The 23055-nt window shown below is 43.7% G+C and overlaps 1 pseudogene; it reads right to left on the reverse strand.

Moving 5' to 3' along the window:
- Positions 1-489: 489 nt before the first annotated feature.
- On the reverse strand, positions 490-1441 carry LOC121046608 (annotated as a pseudogene).
- Between the last annotated feature and the right edge of the window lie 21614 nt (positions 1442-23055).

Genomic DNA, 23055 nt, shown 5'->3' on the forward strand with positions numbered 1-23055 from the left:
TGAAGGCGCCGAAACTGTGCCTGGCGCGTCTCCTTGTTCGGTGCCAAGTTCAATTGCAGACCCTGTGCCGGAAGAATCTACCACGAGGCCTGCCCTGCCAGCGTTGGAGTCTTCAAGCCCTGCAGCACCGCAGCCGGGGCCTCCTGAAGCCGCTCCTCCGCATCAGCCGGATATCAGCCAGCTACAAAGTCCCGCATCACAGTAACCGCACCGAGCCTCAGCATCACCTCAACAGTCAGAAGCTCTGTGGCGCACTAGTCGTACTAAGAAGCCCCCGGACTGGTACAAACAGTAACTATTGTGTAACGAAATTAAGGGGAAGGAATGTGGTGTCATGCTAAGCGTGCTATGACGTCACTATCGCGACGACTGCTTATGAGCTATAAAAGCTCTGGGACCACGAAGCTCCGTGTTCTTGGTACAGCCACGCTTGCCAAATAAATCACTTCACGCTAGTCGCTCTACCTCCTGCCTCGCCGTCCGCCGCGGCTACAACCAGTACTGCTTGTGCAGTGTTTCCGGTATGATTGAGACAGACGCGCCCGTGTCTATCTGCATGCGAACATACTTCTGAGCTATCTTCCAAGAAATTTCGTAACTCCCAAAACTCCCGTAACAAGAATAGGCATTGTGCAGCACAACTTCATCACTATCACTGTTCTCTACTACCACGTTCGTAGTGCCTCTAGCCCCGACCCTGCACATTTTTGCTAAGTGTCGGTAACGTTTGCAAGAACGACAGCGATACTTGCGAAATTTGCAGGTCGCCTTCTTGTGCGTCGAACCGCACCAAAAACAGTCCGACGACTCCGACGCTCTTTCTCTCGCTGGCACCGCAGGAGCAGACGATTCTCCCCGTCGCTGATGGGGCGTTTCGGGCTCTCTGGCTTGTAACGGAGCGCCCTGACTGTGCCGTGGGCATGACTGGGCTGAACTTCTTGGCTTTTCTTGCGAGCCAGCTCGATACTCTTCGTGATATCGCAGGCATGCTTAAACCTCGACGTTCTCTTCTTCAACAACTGCGCTTGAGTTTCTTTGTACTGAGCCTGGCAACAAAACGGTCCCTAAAAGCATCGTCTAAAAATGCTTTGAAGTCGCATGACGCAGCCAATCGCTTCAGCTCTACCGCGAACGCTGAAATTGATTGACCTTCTTGCTGAAAACGACGGTTAAACTTGACTATGACTAGGGACTTCGGTATGCAGTGTCCCCTCAACGCTTGCACCAGCACAGCGTAAGTCTGGCATTCCGGCTTTTCGAGTTCGAGTGAAGTTTTCAAGGTCTTGTATGCCTTCTTCCCTATTGCCGTTACAAACGTTGATACTTTGAGGTCGTCGCTCACCTTGGAGGCCTTCAGGAAGTGTTCGAACCGCCCTACGTAAGACTCGAAATCTTTGTCGCCGTCCTCGACGAACTGGTCGAACCTTTCACGCGTTGTCATCCCGGTGTCTTGCCGCGGCACGCTCACGAAACTCTGCTAGGGGCTCCTTGCGACCCAGTAGCATCCCACCCTCATCGCCATATCTTGTAGCCGCGGTGGACCAGGCAGGGGGCAGAGCGACTAGCGTGAAGTGATTTATTCGGGAGACGTGGCTGTACCGAGAACAGGGAGCTTCGTGCTCCCAGCGCTTTTATAGCTCATAAGCAGTCGCCGCAATAGCGACGTCATAGCGCTTAGCATGACACCACATTAGCCACGCCCGTTCCAGCGCCCGTTTTTTTCCACAGTGGAGTTGCTACCGCCGGCCGGCTGTTCAGTTTCCTGTATGCTACTATTGTAGCATAGCTGGGCACATCAATGGCAAACGTCGTCGCAGGGAAGTCCTGATATGCAGCGAAGAGCAGCGTACAACCCTACGCTGGGAAAAGCGTGGCCCTTTCGAAGGCCAACAAGGATCCAGGCCCCCGCCATCGCATCCTGATTGCCATTTCTCCCGTCACTCTTCACTGTCGCCTCGTCGTAGATCACCATCTCCGCGAGGACGCTCCTCATCTTCGATGATTCCTACTGGTTCCGGTGATGTGAGGCGGCCCAGAGGAAACTGGTAAGCGCAGTTTCCGGAGGCATAAGTGCGACACCGTTGACACCCTTAAGACCTTCTACACGTACACGAAGTTTGATCAAGGCTAAAATTGAAGGTTTACCTGTACGTGCGCTCGTCGACACTGAAGCCTCCGTTTCGGACATCGGACAATGTATTTGCCGCAGGAAAAACAAGCTATGACTTCTTAAAACGGTACTCAACTAAGAGACGCGTCTGGAAATATAATTCAGCCGTTGGCCATGCCGCATGTGTAGGTATTCAAGGCCGAGATCATCCCGTTGAATTTCTGGTACTTCCCGAATACTGTCATGACATGATTCGTGGGACTACCTTTTCTCGACGGATTTTCTTATCGACTGCAGTAATTGCGAACTATCGATATGTTACGATACGATCCAAAAACCTATAAACGACAGTAACCAACGTTGCTATATGCTGAATGTCACACGTATCCCAGCAATGGCATCACTGCACGTTCCTGTTTGGTACGACGGTACACATATCTCCTTTTCTTTCATAGAACCTAAGCATAAGGCTTTCATAAGCAAAAGAAGGGTTTTTCCGTACTTTGTCGCCAGACTTGACTGGACTTTTCCAAAGGTACTTCCCTATATATAATACAAATCAACACCATTATTCCAGAGTGAATGGTCGTTGCTACTGCAAATCCTTTAACGGAACTCGCTTTGTTCCTTTTCGACACTCGATAATTTTAATTCCTCCGGAATCTCGGCTGACGACCGTTTCTTCGCTGGAATGGTAAGCTCGTCTTTCTAACGATCAAAAAGCTCGTATTTTATTTCTCTTACATCAGTTTCAAAGCGCCTTCGAATCCAGAACAGGACTCCAGGAAAAAACGCACGTTCTGGAGCGCGAGGTTGACACTGGGGATTCCCTCCCACACGGCATCGCCCTTATCGGCTGTCATTCACGGAAAGACAAACGATAAACACCGAGCTCAATATTATGCTAGAACAAAACGAGATTCGGACTTCTGAGTGTTTCTGGTTGTCCCCAGTAGTTCTAGTGAGAAAGAAAAACGGAGATCTACATTTCTGCGTCGATTACAGGAAGTGGAATGACTCCACTCGTAAAGAGAGCTAATGCATACCCCGAATCGACGGTGCCCTGGACACACTTCAGGGAACTCGACTTTTCATCGTTAGATCTAAAATCAGGCTACTGGCAGATTCCCATGGCAGCATCAGACAAACATAAAACAGCATTTGTAACACCTGATGGTTTATTTAAGTTTAATGTAATGCCCTTTGGTCTATGTAATGCCCACGCCGCTTTTGAGCGGATGATAGATTATGTTTTTCGAGGTCTGAAGTGGAAGACTTCTTTGTGTTACCTGGATGAAATCATCGTTTTTTCATCGACATTCGAGGATCACCTTCGAAGGTAATCCCAGGTATTATCAGGCATCGCAAATGATGGTCTCCAATTAAACGTTAAAAAATGCTACCTCGCTGCTAGCCAAATGCAGGTCTTAGGATATCATGTTTCTAAAGAAAGTATTCGCCCTGATCCCGAAAACGTTCGAGTTATTACATCTTTTCCCGAGCCAACAAATGTGAAACAACTTAAAAGCTTTTTTGGGTTGATGCTCGTACTATCGACGTTCTATTCGTGATTTTGCTCACATTGCTTTCCCCTTCATCGACTTCTTCAAAACAAAACTTAGCTTTTGAATGGGTTTCAGCTTGTCTAAAATCTTTCAGCTTGCTCTCGGACCCGATACTCGGCCATTTTCAAAGAGAAATATCTGGTCATGACGAAAGCTCTGTTCTTTTGTTAATATGGAATTTCGAAGACGAACTGGCTAGATGCATGCCTTTGTGATTCATGATTAAGAACGACTTACATTTTGTGCGATTTTTGGGGGAAACGGAGGAGTCCCTACTAGCCAGACGACAATCTATACAGTTATAATGCAATTAAACGCAAAGGGGCAAGCGAGCTGGACAATAATGATGAAAATCTATCAATCTATACAGTGTGTTTGCTTTTTAACTCGGGTGGAGGTGTTAAGCAAAAGCCGTGAAAGGTACACGAATGTTGTCTTTGTGAGTGAGTGAGGAGGACTTAGCATAGGGGGTTAATCCAAAGTCGGATAATTGACAAATACGTGTTAATTCACTTTTTAATAGGAATAAATTAAGATAGAGTTACAATTAAAAATTTGATAAGCTCAATCGTAAATCACTAAATTAATAAATGTATGGAATATTTGGAACGCGTGGGCAGCGAGGTGGGGCCCTAAAGTTACCACTCGTGCAACAGCCATAGCGCTGCCGGTTCGAAGACGCGGATGGTCATCTTTTCATCCGCGTTATCGCATTGCCTGCTTTGTGACTGCTGCACAAGTACAGTATGTGCAAATAGGATTGAGCGTATATTAAACTCGCCGCATAAATCGGTTCCTTAACTTGGCACGCCGGGATTTACTACAGAGGTGCTCGAAGCTGGGGCATTCAGTAATTGAAAAGTACGGTCTTGGGTTGCCAAAGGCATGGCAGCGCTTTTTTTTTTGACGAGGACAAAAGAAAGAAAGACAAGACAGACACGAGCGCTGAAGACAGACAGCGCTCGTGTCTGTCTTGTCTTTCTTTCTTTTGTCCTCGTCAAAAAAAAAAGCGCTACCATGCCTTTGGCAACCCAAGACCAATACCAACTAGCCCAGCATACAGCCTTAAAAAGTACGAATCTATAAACCCTCTGGAGTCAATTAAAAAAAAAACTCTTTTCTTTACTATGGAAAAATTATCGCTAAGCCTTTTACCTCAAAATCATCAGGAAATTGTGGTGGGCTATTCTGGCGTTTACTCTGATTGAAAAATTTCTAAGATGTAAGAAAAATAGAACCACCTTGCCTATTCCTTACTTCATTTGTCCCAAATGAGCGCCACAGTAACACAATATTTTCGTGTGCTTGCAAAGTATAAGGAAAACATAGGTTGTTTTTGTATTTCTCTTGATTTGCTCTGGTGGGCCAATCTTTCTACAATTTTAGCGAACGCTTCCACCACTTTCAGGCACCTCTGTAATGAATTCCAGCGCGATAAGTTAAGAAACCGATTTATGCGGTTAGTTAAAAGTGCGTTCAATCCATTTGGTCCAGCTGTAGAAATTTTAGCACATGCCCGCGCTTTTCATATGCTTCAAATCTTTCTAGAATATATTAATTCACTGACTTTATGTGACGCTCTCAAAGTTTCTAATTAGAATCATTTGTTAATTTTTACTAATTAAAATATTAATTTACAAATTTAGGTAATTATTCTTTTTTCGCGAGGATTACTCCTCCGTATTATGTCCTCCTGGCTCAATAACTCGCCTGCACAAACCGCCTTTTTCCACCTTTCACGGCTTTATCCTGATAAATCTGTTCAAAATAAAAATCAAACATCCACTATACAAAAAAAGCATTGCTAACAAGTGAAAAGGCATGCCTTTTCACTTGTTAGCAATGTTTTTTTTTTGTATAGTGGATGTTTGATTTTTATTTTGAACAGATTGTGCAGATTTGAACAGATTTGATTGTGCACAATCAAAAAAGAAAAAAAAAATATGACACATGTCTGTTCCATGTTAACCCATCGCAGTCAAAAAATATGTTTATGCTGCTTTTTTCACATGAAAAGCATCTTTTTTGTTTCTGTTCACCTCTCTAACCAGCGCCTTCCGTGTTCCGAAACAAACTACAAAAACGCCATCATATTTTCGCCGATTTATATCAAGAGGTTTCTCTGCGCCTTAGTCAGTTAAACCATTGTTACGTTGTGCTTCAATTTTTTTATTGTCGAGGTGTGGGTTAAATGAATATTTATATTTCATCAAAGTGAGAAATTGTACAGGCATTGGCTAAAATATATACATGCGACATGTCGAAGTCATAAAAAAAATTAAGTGTTGAAGCTGTTATTGTTATACTTTGCCGATGGCGATAAGCGGCGATCAGCGAATGACTACAAGAATCATTACAATATGTCAATATATCTGTAAATTCGATGTATTGTTATATTACATTAGTTGCCAAGAGAACTACTGATTCTATATCACATTAGCCGGTGTGTTCGTGATATATTCAGGACTGTATATTTTATTCTCCTTTGGTCCTATACAGTCATGTCTCGTCAATATGGACCCCCTAATATGGATACCCCGCTATATGGACATCGCTTTCGGGAACAAACTGGAAACATTCATACATTTTTTGTCTTGTTATTATAAAAAAACTCACACTATGGACGCTTTTTTAGCGTTAACGAAGGTGTCCACATTAGCGAGACATCACTGTACTATATGTTTTCAACGACCACTACCCCTGTAAGAGCCAGAATTACAATATGAAGTATCAATAAATAAATTTCATCCTTCGTCACTTTCACAAATACAAGAAAACCATATATTAAAAACAGCAAATAGATTGGTAGAACGTTACCGCTTATTAGCCGATCATTGATACGTTTTGTTGTAGAACGGAAACCTCAAGTTGTATTCGAATTGTTTGGAATTTTTTTTATATTCAGGTTTTGATAGCGCCTTGTTCACATTTGCTTATCGTATCATTGTGGAAAATTCCTCAGATAGCACAAATCACACATTTGTTTGTACTCAGTTATGAAAACTGGGTTTCGGTTCGTTTCTATCTCCCGGCCTTAGGGCTATTCTCAAGGGGGATCTTGAACAGTCGGTTCCCAGGTTCTAAGTAGCCTTTGCTTTTTATTCTACACGACAATAACCTTATATTGTCTCAGAACAAAACGTTTCAATAGGCAGGCGATACGATTTTGATGTAAATTGATTCAGATTATCATGTCGCTTTAAAGGTTAATTTATTATTACTCATGCCATGACTGGTTCTACTCAAATGTAATTTGTGTCCATGACAAAAATACCCTTGCTTTTGATAGCATACAAGGTGATTAAATAAAGGAGCCAGTTAAAAAAGGTTAGCCCCACCTAACCCCGTTAAACCCCCAGATCCAGTTGCGCTACACACTTCCAATTGTATACCTTGCGACCGTGATTTCATTGATTATGATAATATTACTAAAATATCTAGAAAAACACGTCAACATACATCTGTCCTGAAGTACACGCATTGTATATATTTTCATAACTAATTAACCGAGGTTTTAATATGTATCTTAAGTAATGAAACGTTCTGACATTTTGTGTTAGGAAAATGGTAAAACAAGTTCCGGCATGTACTTACTTATCAGACGGTATAACATTTCGCACAATGTTTTCCGCTTAGTGAGGAAGAAGTAATTTTTCACTGAAATTTATTTTGAAAGTGTGGCATTTGGTAGCCCTCAAGTTGCATCGGTGTGTAATGTATATTCATTTACTGCTGGTGGGAAAGGAGGAGCGCTTTTTAGAAATACAGTTGTGCTTCAAGATTACTAAAATTAAATAAAAACGTTCTGAAGTTTACGTTATAATATTTCTTCTCTCCAGTCTCAGGTTAATTCATTACAATTAAAAAATCCAAAGCGCTTTCAAAATTGGTAAAAATCAATACACTACTAGGGCACTAATATTAAACTTTTCGCAAAACATGTGAGTCAACTTTTAGTTTGCTAATAGTAGTTGAAATATATACTTTTAGTGTGAACACTTTAGCTGCCTGACAAAATCGAAGTGTTAAAACCCAGAGCTAAAATACGAAGTACACTAAAAGTATAAAAAAGTAGAATTATGTACACTGAAGATACATTTCAAGTATATTTTTTCTACAAGTACACCATCAATATATTCAGTTTGTATTGGTTTTTACAAAGGGTAGTTGTGACCACTGAGATCATGCATAGATTTCACACACTGCACATCAAAACTAAACTCTTGACCTTTTTCTAACTTTGACAAAAAGAAATATTTATCCACCTATCAACTCTCAGACGCGAAAAAAAACTGACTTCCCCTTGGTAAAACCCAAAGCGAAAAAGCACACTAATTTTCTACTATCCTGGAACAAAACGCAAAAAAGTACATATATTTAGTATTTTTCATATCGGAAGTATCATTTTAATATGCTTCTAATGTACTACGTATTGAAGGAGATTGGTCAGCACGTCGACCCCATCTGGCAACTATGGTCTGCTTTGTCAAAGTACATGTTTAGTATGCTCTTTATAAATATATAAAAAAAAAAACTTCAAGCGTCTTTTTGCCACGTGTTTCATTAAAATACAAAATCAGCATAGTTTTAGTGCACGTTACCCTGGATCACCAGAATCGTCATGAAAAGTTGTATGTTTTTACCATCGGAAAACAGACTCCTGAATAAACTTCGTTAGATTAATGAGTTGCAAGTAAAAGTTGTAGGTTTAGGCGCCCCCAGCCCTTTATAATACAATGTGTATTTTATACCCGTGCTAAAACGTGCGCTTCAATGGAAACCGCCCCCACCCTAACCTACCCCCCCCCCCCCCCCCCCGCCCCCCGAGCTTTCTAAGCCTTCGTTGAAAACGAAGGACAGTCACAAAGGTCTCCTAAACTCATTTGGTGTTCCTAAGATGTCTTCACCGATTCGGACGGCACCAATTTAAAACACAAAGATGTTTAAATTTAGACAGATGTTTAAATTTAGAAAGATGTTTAAGAAAAATAGACATAAGTACCAGTGTTTAAGTACATGGTAGGGTTTAGACTGAGTAAACAACGATTCAAAAGGGGGTGCCGTAATGTCCGTATTTGGTATATAGCACGCAAGGAGACAATTTTTCTGGAAAAGGTTTATCCTAAGGTAGTCCGCACCTTGTGTTAGTTAACGAAAAAAATAGGCTGAACGTTTCTTCCGTAACCAGTTTGCACCTGGTAAAATTCGTAAGTAAAATTTGCATACACCCCACACCTTAGTGAATGCCTGCCATGTTAGTGCACAAACATGCTTGAAGGATGTAGACATTATAATTAGGCTAACTTATCGTTCACATAATTCATGATGTCTCGTCATAGTGAACAACCTTGAAAGCAAATCTTTGTGTAGTTTGTACCCGCGGATAGGCCGCACCGCCAAAATTTTCGGATTTAAAACACGTTTAGTAGGCGGACGATAGTCCCGAGAGTACGTAAAACATCTCCTGCTCAGTAAAGCGAAACTTTTTGTGAGTTCAGTAGCGACCTAATGCGGCTCGTGAATGAATAAATCCCTAAATGTTTCAGGTGTTCGTACGTATATACGCCCACGCAAATGAACTACGCCTTGCAGAAACCTGAAACTCCGTGAGATAGTGACGCTAGCTGTGACGATAGAACGCGAACGTTTGAGGTCATGGCGTTACCTAAATTAAAGGATAAAAGGACGAAATGTATCTGTAAGCTGAAATTCATCTAAGCCTAATATCGTCAAAAAAACAAGTAAGGACATTCTGGGCGCCTGTAGCATTTATTTCAAGGGAAGAAAAGAGCTTGCCCGTAAGAAATGAAACAATATCCGCGTTCTTACTGCAAAGTGTTTTTCACTGATATAAATACCACACGTGTCCACGATGTCATTTCTTCTATTGGCTCACAGATAAACTTTGTCTTTCACTTGCATTTTTTATTCCGGATATATCAGGTTCTCAAGCTTTTGCGCTTAATCAGCTCCTTTATAGCGTCACATTCTCACAGAGTTCCAGCTTTCTGCGATACGTATCTCATTTATGCGGGCCGAAAAACACAGATTTTTGTTCTCTCAAACACCGGATATATACCGAATTTCTTATTCGTCTCAACCCAGGCATTTACTGAGGGCCCAGCCTCAATCGCCTCTGAGGTTCTCAAGTGGGGAATCGTCTGCTCGCTCCTGGTTGGCTGGCTTGAAGCGACGCAGAAGAACGAGACCAACTTCAAGAAGTCAACACCATGGACCCTTAGAGATATCGCCTGCATGGTAAGTATGCACCTGGTGCAATTAAGGTTTCCGACAATGCTAAGGAAACCTGTATGTGCAAACAGATACAAACACGAAAAACGGGACATGCATGTCCCGTTCTTTGTGGACTAGCGCTTGTGCATGGACAAGCACTATAGCTCCTTTCTCCGTCTCTTCTTGCGCTTACAGGTTTCCTCAGCGTCATGCTCTAAGTAGTCCAGCAATAAGTCTCGTTTGTGACGATGCTTCAACTGGTCAACTTTAGCAAAAAAATCATGGGGCACTTCTTCGTCAGGTTTAGGTTTTTGCACACGATGGGTTTTATCAGTCAATTCCACGAGCAAATCATCACGTCAATTTTCCCACTAAAATTAGCGGGAAAAATATTGTCACATGATATCTGTTTAGTGGAGAAATTGGCATCACGGAACACGTCATGTCACCCCAAATCACGGGATGTCACTTTCTGGTGGTTCAGCCAGGTGCTACACTCTAAACAATTCCTGTACGTCTACTTACCCACAAAACAATTAAAGAGCCAATCTCTCTGATCTACGAAATCAGCTCGGCGAATGAGGAGGCGGAACATCCGTTTAGACCTAAAAATGAAGTGTGCCCTTTGGCATTACGCAATGCAAAGCGTCAAGCTTGCATTGCGTAATGCCACAGTGTATAGACTTAATTTTGAGGTCTAAACAGTTGCTCCGCCCCATCATTCGTTGAGCTGAGGTCGTCGATCGCAGAGATTGGCTCTTCGAGTGTTTTGCGGCTAAGTAGACGCACTGGCAATTCTTAGAGTGTAGCTGGCGTTCAACACCAGTCTGGGCTTCCCACTCTTCGTTAGCATAATCAAGCTCGTGTAATCTTTACATCGACAGCTGTTAGTGTGAACTTCCCAGAAAAATTGCACGGACGTCCTTCGCGAAAACACCCATTGACATCAGCAATCATACGATTGCTTACAGCCGCTGCCGCCACCGCTGAGTTTCTAAGAAAAGAAAAGTGTTTTCCCGCCGAGTCGAGTTCGAACCAGTGACCTATGAGTAAATGCAATCGCTCTTTCTATAAACCGTTTTTCTGTGAATGTTGTCATGTGGAAATATGACGTAGTTGGTTTGGGCGACAAAAAGTTAAAGTAAACAGTTTAAGCGCAGCTACAATAAAAAGTACAGCCAAGCAAAAATTACAACGATTGACAGAAAGCACTAGAATTCTAGCGACTTCCGATCGACAAATTAAGCAATTTCGTACTGAACACCAACTCAGCTGCCTCAAAATTTAACATGGCAGCCCCCACACAAAAATAAACGTCTATATTCCACAGCTTTATCAGCTGAGTTACCGACAGGAGAAACTTCAGTGAATTTAAGGCGTTTCCTGTTTCTATTCCATTTCTTTCTACTTTCGATGACGTTTCGGTGCATCGCTAGATTCGAGCTTGCACGCGACACAAGACGACCGCACGCTGGCCACCACTTTCAGCAGGAGGCGTCCACCATTACATTGCAAAAGCTCCCCATTGTTTGCAATGGACCCCCTCATACATCTGGGCTCTCTAGTTCAAAAGGTTAAAAAGCTAGCTAGAACAATAAAAACGCGAAACCGAAAAGACAGGCGCTAATTCTCAACAAATTTTATTAGAAGCCATCGTCAATTATATATAAGCTCTCATTTGCACGACCTGCATCACAGCCAATCACCACTTTTTAAACGGCCATCCAAAAAAGTCACTTCTTTTGGGGTAAATGAGTAAAAGGTGCGCTTACTCAAGTGTCATTTTAGTTTTGATATAAAACGCCTTTCTAATCTTTCTGCCTGGTTTCTTTTTTTTTCCTTGTTAATTCCAAGTCAGGTATACAACAACATCGCCTACAGTGGTCAGTAAAATGACCCCCCCCCCCCCCCCCCGCGTTGTCGCGCACACAGGGATTATGCTACCGTGCTCTATTATTAAAAAAACGGCTAGTTTGCCTTATGTATCCTCCCATAACTTAGCAGTATACATATGTATATCTTGTATACGGCACTGGTAACACATTCAGTATACTGCAGTGCGTGCTTATTCGCAGACATTGCTCTTTTCTGTATTGTCAGCACTAGAAAGATTTGGGATAGCTTACAAGGGGCCTAGAAACAACGTTAACATCGAATCTACCTTCCATCTTTGTGTGGTGCAACTAAAGAATTACGTGCACGCGTCTTTTAACTTTCTTTGTCTGGCTGCGTTTTTGTTGGTTGATCATTATTATTTTTTTAAAGAAGGCTCTCAGAAAAGCGCTACCATGTTTTCAAAGTTTCAACACACACTCTCCCAGCAACTATTATTATTTTTTGAAGAAGGCTCTCGCAAAAGGTTGAAATTAGGTTAGAGGGTAACCTGCGTTTTGCACAATGATGCTTGTTGGGCGAGTTTGTGCATCAAACTTTACAAGCATGGTGGCGCTTTTTTGACACTGACGAGGCGAGAGAACGGGATAACACAAAGCGCTAACTTCAACTGTTTATTATGCAGAAAAACATGGGTATGAATACTCTGCGCCATCGCGTCACTCAGCCGATATGCCCCGCCACTGTTCGCAAGAACTGGGTCTCTTTGTCCGCCAGATCAATCGAAGCTACGCTGACACACCGATCCCCGTAACTTTATATCATGTCTGCCCCTATAATTTCCCGCACCTCTTTTATCCTCGTGTCTATTGATGATCGTGCATAACTTGAGCTCAGGGTTGCACCCACAGTCATGACAGTGCATCGACAAATGGACATCTTGTTGCCCACTCAATTTTTGGTTGTGTTCGCGTAATATACTGTTGACACGTATTCCCTTCTGTCCGCCCTTATTTTCTGCCACACGTTATTCCGACCTGGTATACTACTCCTTCTGCGCATGCTACAAACTAACTGCGATGCTTTTTTCGGCAGCCTACAGGGCGTTTGCGGAAGGGGTTCGTCAGTCTGCACATCTTCGAGAGCTTTTCCGGTGCCGAATAAACCACCTCAGGGTTAACGTGGTTTGGTACCATCTTAAGATTGTATGCACATTTGTGCATGTATGGTATAACAGCCACTTTCTGTTTCTTTCGGGCTGTGTCTTGATCTGGACTGCAAGTGTTTTGCAACATCTTTACTTGCTGTGCAAAACTGGTTGCTATCTGGTGTGTGAAACTTTTTTGCAAAAGCCGCCTGAAGGCGGGTTATAGCTATCTTTCTCTTTACCAGTTTGGAATGGACATTTTTGAGAGATACAAGGCTTCTCTTGGGCTATACTTTTATCAACGTGGACTATACTTTTACCATACATGACCGTCAGAAAACACAATCATAAGCTCTAAAAAACAAATGCACTAGTCCAAAGGCATCTTCCATGAAAAGTTAGGTCCTCCTAACAATTTTTTAACAAATCGCCAGTCATCCTAAAATCTTGTTTCACACCGAATGTGTGTCTAAACTTACAAAGTAGTCGTCAACATATCGAAGCAGCTTTCCTACATGTTAATCAGCAAGGCCTTCCGAAATGCGCCTCTACGAGGACGCCAAAAATATTAAATAAAAGAAGGGCAACCGACAAACAAATATCAACGCCAAACTTCGGTATAAAAAATCGTTCATTGTACCTGACGGCAGTGGACTGACGACAAAACGCAAACAACTCTAAAACACTGTCGCTGCTAACGCGCCCAAAACTTTGAAACTTGACCTCACCTGCCTCGTCCTTCTTACCCCGAAAAGCATGGACTAACCCGTCATCAGAAACGAAATGATAGAGGTTCCCAATATCTGCAAAAAAGATTAGAAGAGATTCTGACACACTTCTTAAATCAACTTAATAACTTCATCCGAGCTTTGTACAAGAAAAGGGCCCTCTAGTCCAAGTGTGTCTATAGACACACCTGTACTAGAGGCCCTTTTCTTGTACAGCGCCACTTATAAGTGGCGCTGCAGATAACCGCTAACTTGAACCTGTCTTGTGTTATTCTCACATACAATAGCTCAGAGAGGACAAAGATGTTTGCGCGTTTTGAATGTGAAAAACACTTCAGAAGACCCATTTCCTGCTTTTTCAGCGGCTTTCCTCAAGCTATCCAGATTTAAGTTTCGTAGCACCTCGAAAGCCCCAGATTTACGTGACTTCTGACGAAACTTTGCTTTCCTGAAATTCTTATTTATCACTGTGAACATCCTCTCCTGGAACAATTATTTTGGTAAAACAACGAACCCGCCCTTCTTAGGAGCCTGGACAAGGAATAGTTCACCTTGTTTTAGAAAACCCACTACTTTTCTAATCGCAGGCTTCGCACTAGGAAGACGACTCACAGCGTAACTGAGGCAGTCCACACCACCAGCAATGGCACGCTCTTTATTCTCTTCACCGGCGTGATCCACAACCCTTCAAACCACAGCCCGCAGCTCTGGTCGAGTCGTAGAAGGCTTAAAGCTGAACTTTGGGCCTTCTTTAAGAGCATCCTTGACCTCCACTGGAAGAGTCTACGACTAAACCCCCAACTCAAAAATATCAGTTGTGTGAGAAATTTCTGTGTCCAATAAAATATATGAATCATACAATATATATAAGAACAAATAAGAACCATATAATAATCATACAATAACTATATAAGAACTACAGAAGATATATAAAAACATATAAGAGCCATATAAGAAACTTGTGAAAAGTTTTTTTTTAAAGTTTCTTATGTGATTTTTATATTTTCTTTTATATGCTATATTGTTCTTTTATAGTTTTTATATATCTAGTATGATTCATATGTGTTTATTGGGTACAAGAAATTTCTTATACAAATTACTTTTTCACTACGGCCTTCATCGATTATACTCGAATAACTCTTCAGAAGTCAAGAACAACGTTTAATTTAATTTTTAAAAATTAGTTTAGAAAGAACACGCTTCTTGTTTCAATTACACGCGACGAAACAGGTAAACATCTACAAAGAAACTTATGGCAAAACAATGATTGAACGTCATGTCACGGCATCCCTTATTTTGATGCTTCTGATGACATATATATTTTAAGCCCCTCGCTCTCGCTGTGCTTCGTCGTTAAGTTTCTGCCGAAAAATGTCGAGTGTTGTTCGCAGAAACAATAAAAATTTTTTGCGCGCGTGATGGCAGCTGGAAATGAACGAACAGTAAACAATGTACCGGCAACCTTGCTCCTCAGAAAGAAACAAAAAGAACTGCCACGCACAGATTCACTGTAGGCAGCGAAGCAGGGGGCCTCTTCTTGCTCGGTCATGGCTACCAATTTTGCCAAGAAGTCCCGCCAGGGTAATGGGAAGGGTTTTGGCCACGGGGGAAGGAGAAGCCTCCCTAAAGAGAAAGAGGGAGTGGGCGTTGAGGAAATTTCTGTTTCCCTGCCCAGACAATCAATAGACCGATGTCACCAAGCTAACTGCGCAGGCGCGCGCATTCCGGAAGTGGTGCCGCCGCCATGCTACTTGTAGTCATCCCTTCCCGGCTTCCCGGCTACATACGGCTATGGTGTTCTAGAACTGGGCAGTGTGTCGTCCGCGCCGAGAAGCAACGGAGGGAGGAGGTCGGCGCAGCGATGACGGCGCGCAAGGACGCCAGGGGGCGCTGCGGGTAACAGGCGTGCTCCTTTCCGCTCGGATTGCCGTGTGGCCGTACTGCTTGTGATCGCGTAGTTCGCGTCGTCGCCTTGTTTTGCTGCAGTTTCTTTTTTTTTTTTTTTTTAATGGTTGAGTGAAATGGATTGTGATCATTGCCGTTCAGTGGGATGGACAAGAGAGACGGGACATGTTTTGTGTCGGGGCAGTGATTTCCCTACACCCCTCTACGGGGCTGTACTCCACCCTTGTTTTTCCCAAAGCACCCCTTTAACTCGCAACGACTCTTATATTCTCAATGCCCCCCCCCCCCCCCCTCCCTAACCTCAATTATTGGGGCAGGTGCCGGGTTGCAACAGTGGCAACAGTGGCAAAGAAGCCCGTTCCCTTTTTCGTGCCCCTCTTCGAGTTCGATCGGCGGCAGTCGTCGTCCCGCAACATTAAAAGGAGTGACAGGGAGACTCTACTTCATGTAATGCAGACAGTCATGGCAGTCGTCCTCTACATTTTTTTTCCGGACTTTTTGCCGTCTAAGTATCTGCTAAATCGGTTTGACACTGGTTTGGACACACCGAAGGGTCCTGTGCACGCTGAGTGCATTAGAAAGGCTTGGAAAAGTGTCTGTGAAAATGTGACGTTAAAGGTTATAGCCTCACATCAGCAAAAATTTTCCTAACGACTTTAAAATGATGAGGGTTGGCCCAGCACTCCGTCTCTTCAATGAGGAGGTGCTAAGAGGCCTCTTTTTATTTTTACCGCAAGAAAATTGAAGGGTCTGATGGCCCAGCGGACCATCGCCTCCGAAATCCTTGGGTGCACCTCATTAATCTCATCTGTGCGCTGGCGCCCAGTGTATAATTAAAAATTTATCTGTGTGCCCTGGTGCCCACACATATCAATATAGCTGGTGCTCAGTGGATAAATAAGAATCTATCCACTGTGGTTACTACCAGAGCTGGTGAGTGGATATATTTTTCTAACTATGCGCACAGTCCTGTTTGAAGACCCTGCGTAGTAACAGAAAATACGATAAAGGCTAGTGCTGGAAATTCCTTCGAAAGCCCGTGGAAGCAGCTGCAAGAGTCGACAGTGGCACCTCCATGCAGCCTACGGAAGTAGACGATATAATCCGTTTTGTAAGCCCCATTTTGTTTTCCCAAACATTGAAACAATTCATTAGGGTAGTGCGCGCTTCAACCACGGATTTCATTGATCCCAACTACAGTGACAGCGAAATTATAGGGTCACAAAAGCACACATTTGTTTAGGTATCATGCCATCAGCATGCTTATCCTACGTTATCCAGGGGATTACACACGTTTGGGACGTCTCTTTCAAGAGACTTCCCGAACGTTTCCCTGGGGGATGGATTTCCCGCAGCTATTCAGAACGCAACATTGTTAGCGCGAACAAGCGATCGCCGGTTTTTCTATGAGAAACCAAAGGTTCCAGCAAAGTTCTAATTGCTGGGGAAAAAGCTCATTCGGGTCTATAATGCAGGTGATAAAAGTTCGTCCTCACTAATACTCTTTCAAAGTAAATGCGAGAAAGCGCCAATGTCTTGTTCGCGCTAGCAGTGTCGCGATTTGTACTGTGGCGTCCTGCCCGAAGATGCACGTCTCGGGCAAAGCATTTGGCAACGAATTAGTGCGATAAATAATATCTGAAACAGCAGGAATAATGAATACCGTAAAGAGTTAGCCAAACAATACGAAACAATCGAGCCCGTGCGGAACGCCAAGCCAGCCAAGCGCTACCGCTGCCTGCGCTCCGCACTCCGGCAGCACGCCTACTACACGTTGCGCCCTCTCGCGGCCATCGATCCGGTCATCGCTGAAAGAGCCCCCCCTCCGCCGGCGCTCGCTACACTGCCCAGTCTTCTAGTACACCATAATACGGCTGCGCGTACGTACTTACATCATCATGGATTATCATTTGGCACGCCCCGGTATCACCTTGATTCTCTTGCATGTTTTTACTTCATAAGATTGTGTTGTTTGTGATGCCTTACTTTCCTCAGCAAGTGCAGAAAAGCAGTTTCAGTCGTCTTATCGCTTTAGAATCACTTTGTCGTCTGCTTCGTCGTCGTCTGTTTCTTCTTCGTGAACGCGTAAGCCCACTGCCGTTCACGGGGTAATCCCACTGCGGCCGCGGAAAAAACAAAACAAAAAAAAACAACGGCGCCACTACTCGAGCATTCCGACTCCTCGGACGTCTCAATTACCTTGCAAACAAGTGAACATCTAGTGCAATAGCAAAGAACAAGAAAATTCGAGGGACCATCGACTCGGTGTAGCACCACGGAACAGCATCAAATGTGATGAAAAACTGATATTGGTGGTGCACAGTCTTGTGCATAACGTTTAATCAGCCATCAAGTAAGAGGAGCTAAATAGACTTTCTGGGTCAGCGATAGTTTTCTAGAAGTTGTTTCATTCTGGTCGACAGCCTGTACGACAGAGTACAGATGAACAGCGGGAGAAGCCTGCACACAAAGAACTGATCTACAGAAAGGCCATGCCTGACGCGCCGTAATAATTGGCATCTATCAAAAAGAAGCAACCATGCCAGATACCTGAAAGCTTGGGGTGGAGATGATTTTTCGTGCACAGTTTCTACTCAGTTTTATATTGTTTGCGCAAGATCCGAACCCTAACAGTCGCCCGACGAGGGAAGCTTTTTTCTGCGGTCTCGACTGGTGCTAATGCAGAATGGATCAGTAACACCAGCCTAATAGACCACCACAAAATGGATGAGATTCGTTTGTTACATTTTTGGCGGTAAGTACGTGTTGCACTTCTAAATTACATTATGTCATTTTTGTCGCGTTGGTATGAAAAAAAAAAAAAAAAAGGCTGCTTCCGAAAAAAGTTGTTTTATATCAAGTGGTGCATATCGGGAATCGCTACTTTTTTTTAGTGATTGTCCTGATATTTTGAAGCAGAGTTGTGCTTGAAACATGTCGTCGCAATAACAGTTATAACCACCAAAATATACCGAGTAAGAAGTGTATTAAAAACGGCCTCCGCAAAGCAGTGCGGAGGTCCTATTTCAGATAGACCAACGAATAGGCCGCTACAGAGTAAATGTCAGAGAGATTACAGCTTGCGGAACACTTCGGCACGCTCTATATCTCGTGCCCTGTAATCTTACATATTTTAGCTGACGTGCAATAATTGTATATAAATTATGAAGCAAATCGCGAAACAAATCGTAAAACGCTATTTTTCCTGCCGCTCTGTCCGGCTCTGTCGACCTTTCTTTGCCATGCTTCTTTCTTGCGGGAAGACATAATATCCGCGGCCTTTTTGCCTGGTGCTGTTATTATAGCTCCGTGGCATACAACATGTGAAGCCACCGATCGAAAACCATGAGTCAACACCTGACTAAATGTCTCGTCCTAACCCGACGCCTGGCGTACAATGCGCACCGACGCGGCCGGAAAACTGGGGAGAACTACAGGTACCAGAATGCACTGCGGCAGTGGTGGCGTCGCGCAACTCCTTGTGAGATCGGTCTATTGCACTAGGGGAGGATGCGGTTCTGTAAGCACGCTTTCTAATAGAAATGAGCGGAATATAGTGTATTCATTGAGCAAAGTATTTGTAGTATAGGTACATAAATCAGAGTGCGTAAGTGAACGATATTGAACCGCTAATTCAAAAAAGAGTGGAAAAAATGTAGTTTATGTAGATATCGTCAAGCTTAGAAACACCACTGACTTTTTTTAGTATTATTATTAAAGCATATACCTTTCAATGACAGCTGAATTTCTAAGTTTCCTTTTGCCTCTTTTCATGAAAGTTCTGCAGCTACGAGACATTCCTCATAGGTCCTCGCCGAGGTTACAATAATAATGAGAGACCAGAGTTTAATACACATCTTCAGTCTTGTTCTAAGAAATAAAAACTAAAGCCCGCATATGCAACAGATACACCGTACAACCGGAGTCCTAGGTGGCTTTATTCTCTTCCGAGTTAGTCCCATCTACACCTAGGGATTAACTCCCTTGACACTATGCATCATCTTGTATTATAAGTGGTGTCTTGTACAACTACTGTTATTTTAAAGCGGAGCTGTTTATGGCTAGTGTTCCGAGGATTTTTTGTGTGCGGCAACAGAAATGACGCAACGGCTTCGTGACGTCATGTTACGTCACGTGACCTCAACATCAATGCAGTTTCCTCGCTAAAGTTAGCAGGAAAAGTGAAGTCACGTGGCACGAAGTCGTGACATCACAGGACGTCACGAAGCCGTGACGTCATTTCTGTTGCCGCACAAGGAGACTTCACGGGACCCTAGAAAACGTTATTAGATTAGCTCAGTTACGGAACTGCTCATAGACGCTGCATGCACGAACAGTAACCCCCCTCACTCACCACGACTCGCCAGGCGTCGCTCGACGCGCCGCCGGACGGCTGCTTTGGTAACTGCAGCGTGTTCTATGGGAATCGGACACGGTGAAATCGGGTCGGGATCGCTGGGATCGCTACGTACGTTTCGAAGCACGGCGTCTAGATGGCGCTCCATCTTTGCTCTTTGGAACGCACAGTTATGAAACAAAAATCTAGATGGCGCTTCGAATGGCACTTGGCGGATTGAAGTGAGTGAGGGGGGGTACCCCCTTCCGCTTGAGTTCCACAACTGAGGTAATCTAGTAACGTTGACCCTAGCCATAAATGTGGCACAGAAATTTTTCCGCTAAATTTAGCGGGGAAATTGATGTCAGGTGATCTCAACACCAATTCACTTTCCCCGCTAAATTTAGCGGAAAACATGACGTCAAGACTTTGTGTCACGTCATCTATTAACAAATTCAGCGGCAGGAGGAGAGGAGGAGGAGGAGGGAAGCTTACCGCCCTCTCTTTGTCGTCGTTCCAAGCGCTTGCGTGCCTAGTTTCCTTTCCTTCCGCCGGGTGGCAGCCCCGTTGCGCGTGTCAGGTTTCCTCCGGCTCCTTGGGGCTGCGATAGTCCGCGACGTGTGTGTGCGTACCGTTCGTCACGATGATCACCGATCCAGGCAATAAACGTGTTCGTACCTATGTTCAAAGTTCTGTGTCACGTCTGTGTCGTCTGCTAGACAGCTTCGCAGGTCATCCACCTTCACAGAGTGGAATGGCTCATAAAATTTTAGAGCTCAGCTCTTAGGCGCCCGTTTCCGGCTTGAGTAGCGTCGCCGTCGCCGTAACCGCGCGTTGCATTATAGGACGTTTCCCATAATGACGTCCCAAGTGACGTCACGTGTGACGTCACAAGGGTTACTCTCGTAAGGGTTACGAGGGTTACTCTCACGAGGGTTACGAGGCTGAGGTTCACGAGGGTTATCCTCACGAGGGTTAATAAAGTTATCCTCACCAGGGTCGCGAGGGTAACGTCACACGTGACGTCACGTATGACATAATTATATAAAACATGTGACACATGACGTCACATGTGATGTCACGTGACGTCACACGCATCTAACATTGCCAATATTCCCGCTAAATTTAGTAAGACAATTTCTCCGCTAAATTTGCCGGGAAAATATTCCCGCTAAATTTACCCCCTGAAGTCACGTGTGACACGCGGGACGTCACACGTTACGTCACGTGTGATGTCACGAGGGTAAAATTTTTCCGCTAAATTTAGCGGGGAAATTTTCCCGCTAAATTTAGCGGGGAATGAAGAGGGGCATACCCTCTTCTCCGTACCCTCACCTCCTCTTCCTCAAGAGCTGCGCTCTGATTCGGCGTTACAAAAAGTTGTAAACGTCTTTAATTTTTCTTCGTATACGAGTACCGTCAAATACAACCGCTTCTATACTCATCATCTTATACTAGGGCCAACTCATACAATTACTACTCCTTATCCGCTGGTACAAGTAAATTCTTATGGACCCGCGCTACTAGCCTAGTAAAAAATCCTATATGTATAAGACATTGCTCTGTCCAATAAACGCATACGATTATATAAGATCATATAAGAGCATACACGAACCTTATAAGAACATATAAGAACAATATAATAATATAAAAGCGGTTATAAGAAATTGATAAGAAGCTGCTTATAACTTATATAATCATATTGTTCTTCTATGTTCTTACAAGATTCTTGTTTGCTCTTATATGTTCTTATTTAATCATAGGAGTTTATTGGACCAATACATTTCTTATACGTTTAAGATTTTTTACTAGGGTGTTCATCGTCTTATATACACTTACCACTACCCATTATCTTATACAGGTACCCTATTATAAAACTACTGCTATTCACCCTACATCATGTACAAGTGCATCTTATACAACTACCACTATTCCTCATCTTACAGAAGTACCGTGTTATACAACCATCACCATCGTATACAATCAACGTGCATGACGCATCACATTTCTAGAAAATAACAAGTCGTCTTAGTTTGTTTTGCTGCCATATACGCCCTTACCTTGTTCAAAAAACATGCTTCGTGACACGTGACTTGGCGTCACAAGAAACGTCGCTACTTGTAGCAAATGACAAATTATGCCTAGCCATTTTAACTAATGACTGGATAATTTCCTCGTTCCAGCTCTTCAACATGTTCTCGTCTGCCAGCGCCATCCGCAAGGGCGTCTACATGATTCACGAACAACGCCTTTTAAAGGGACAGTGCCCCACAGTGCAGAGAGAGGCACTGGCAAACATTGCAACAGGGATAGGTTTGGTGAGAAATATGTTCCTTGAGCATTCTTTTTTTTTTTTTTTTTTTTTTTGGGGGGGGGGGGGGGGTATTACGAACGTTATCGTGAATAGTTACAGATGAAGGTTTGTTTTCCCCCAACCCGGGGATTTCGCTATTCAAGGGCAGCCCCGAATCGGGTTTTTTTCGATTTTCCCCGATTCCGGAAAAAAAAGTTCGGAGGTTAGTTATCGGTGTTTATTGCCTGCGGTGTTTGTTGTGTGCGGCTTTGCTTTCCACTCTGGAAAAGCCTTCCCAGGGTGGAAAGGCTTTCCAGCCTTTTCACTCTGCCTTGCCGACTTCCGGCCGGCCATTACTTCATTCCCACCATAGCACAGCTTCGCTGGTCTTCGTTCTTCACCAAAGTGGAAAGGCTGAAAGTTTTTTTTTCTTTCTCGTGTCATGTCTTTCAGGCGGGCCTCGGCGTTATCACGTCAATGAGACAAAAACGGGGCATCGGCGCCTCGGGCTTTGTCTGTTTCGTGCTGGGCATGTTGTTCACGGCAACCATGGTCGATCTGCTCATACTACAACAGCAGCTTCAGATGGGCCAGGTGAGGTTTTTTGACTTTGGCAATCAAACTTTGAGACTCACAGTGGGCCTATTCATGACTCCAGCGACTTATAGGGGGCGCCACCACCAAATCAACATGGCGGCTGGGAACAGGTCGCGTCGGCTCGGCCAGGCCGCCTGAACGGGTGTTGCATTCAAATCAACAGATTTTCTTTTGTTTATTGCCCTATTTTATAGGTATTTCAACTGCGACGGTTAGGTGTAGCCGGTGCACGTAAACTTGCCGGTGCTTTTTTTTATGTGAAACTATGGGCTCCGGACGACGCTTATTGACCATTCCATTTAGCGCT

This window comes from Ixodes scapularis, unplaced genomic scaffold, assembly GCF_016920785.2.
Source record: "Ixodes scapularis isolate PalLabHiFi unplaced genomic scaffold, ASM1692078v2 PGA_scaffold8__174_contigs__length_109621045, whole genome shotgun sequence".
Lineage (NCBI taxonomy): Eukaryota > Metazoa > Arthropoda > Arachnida > Ixodida > Ixodidae > Ixodes > Ixodes scapularis.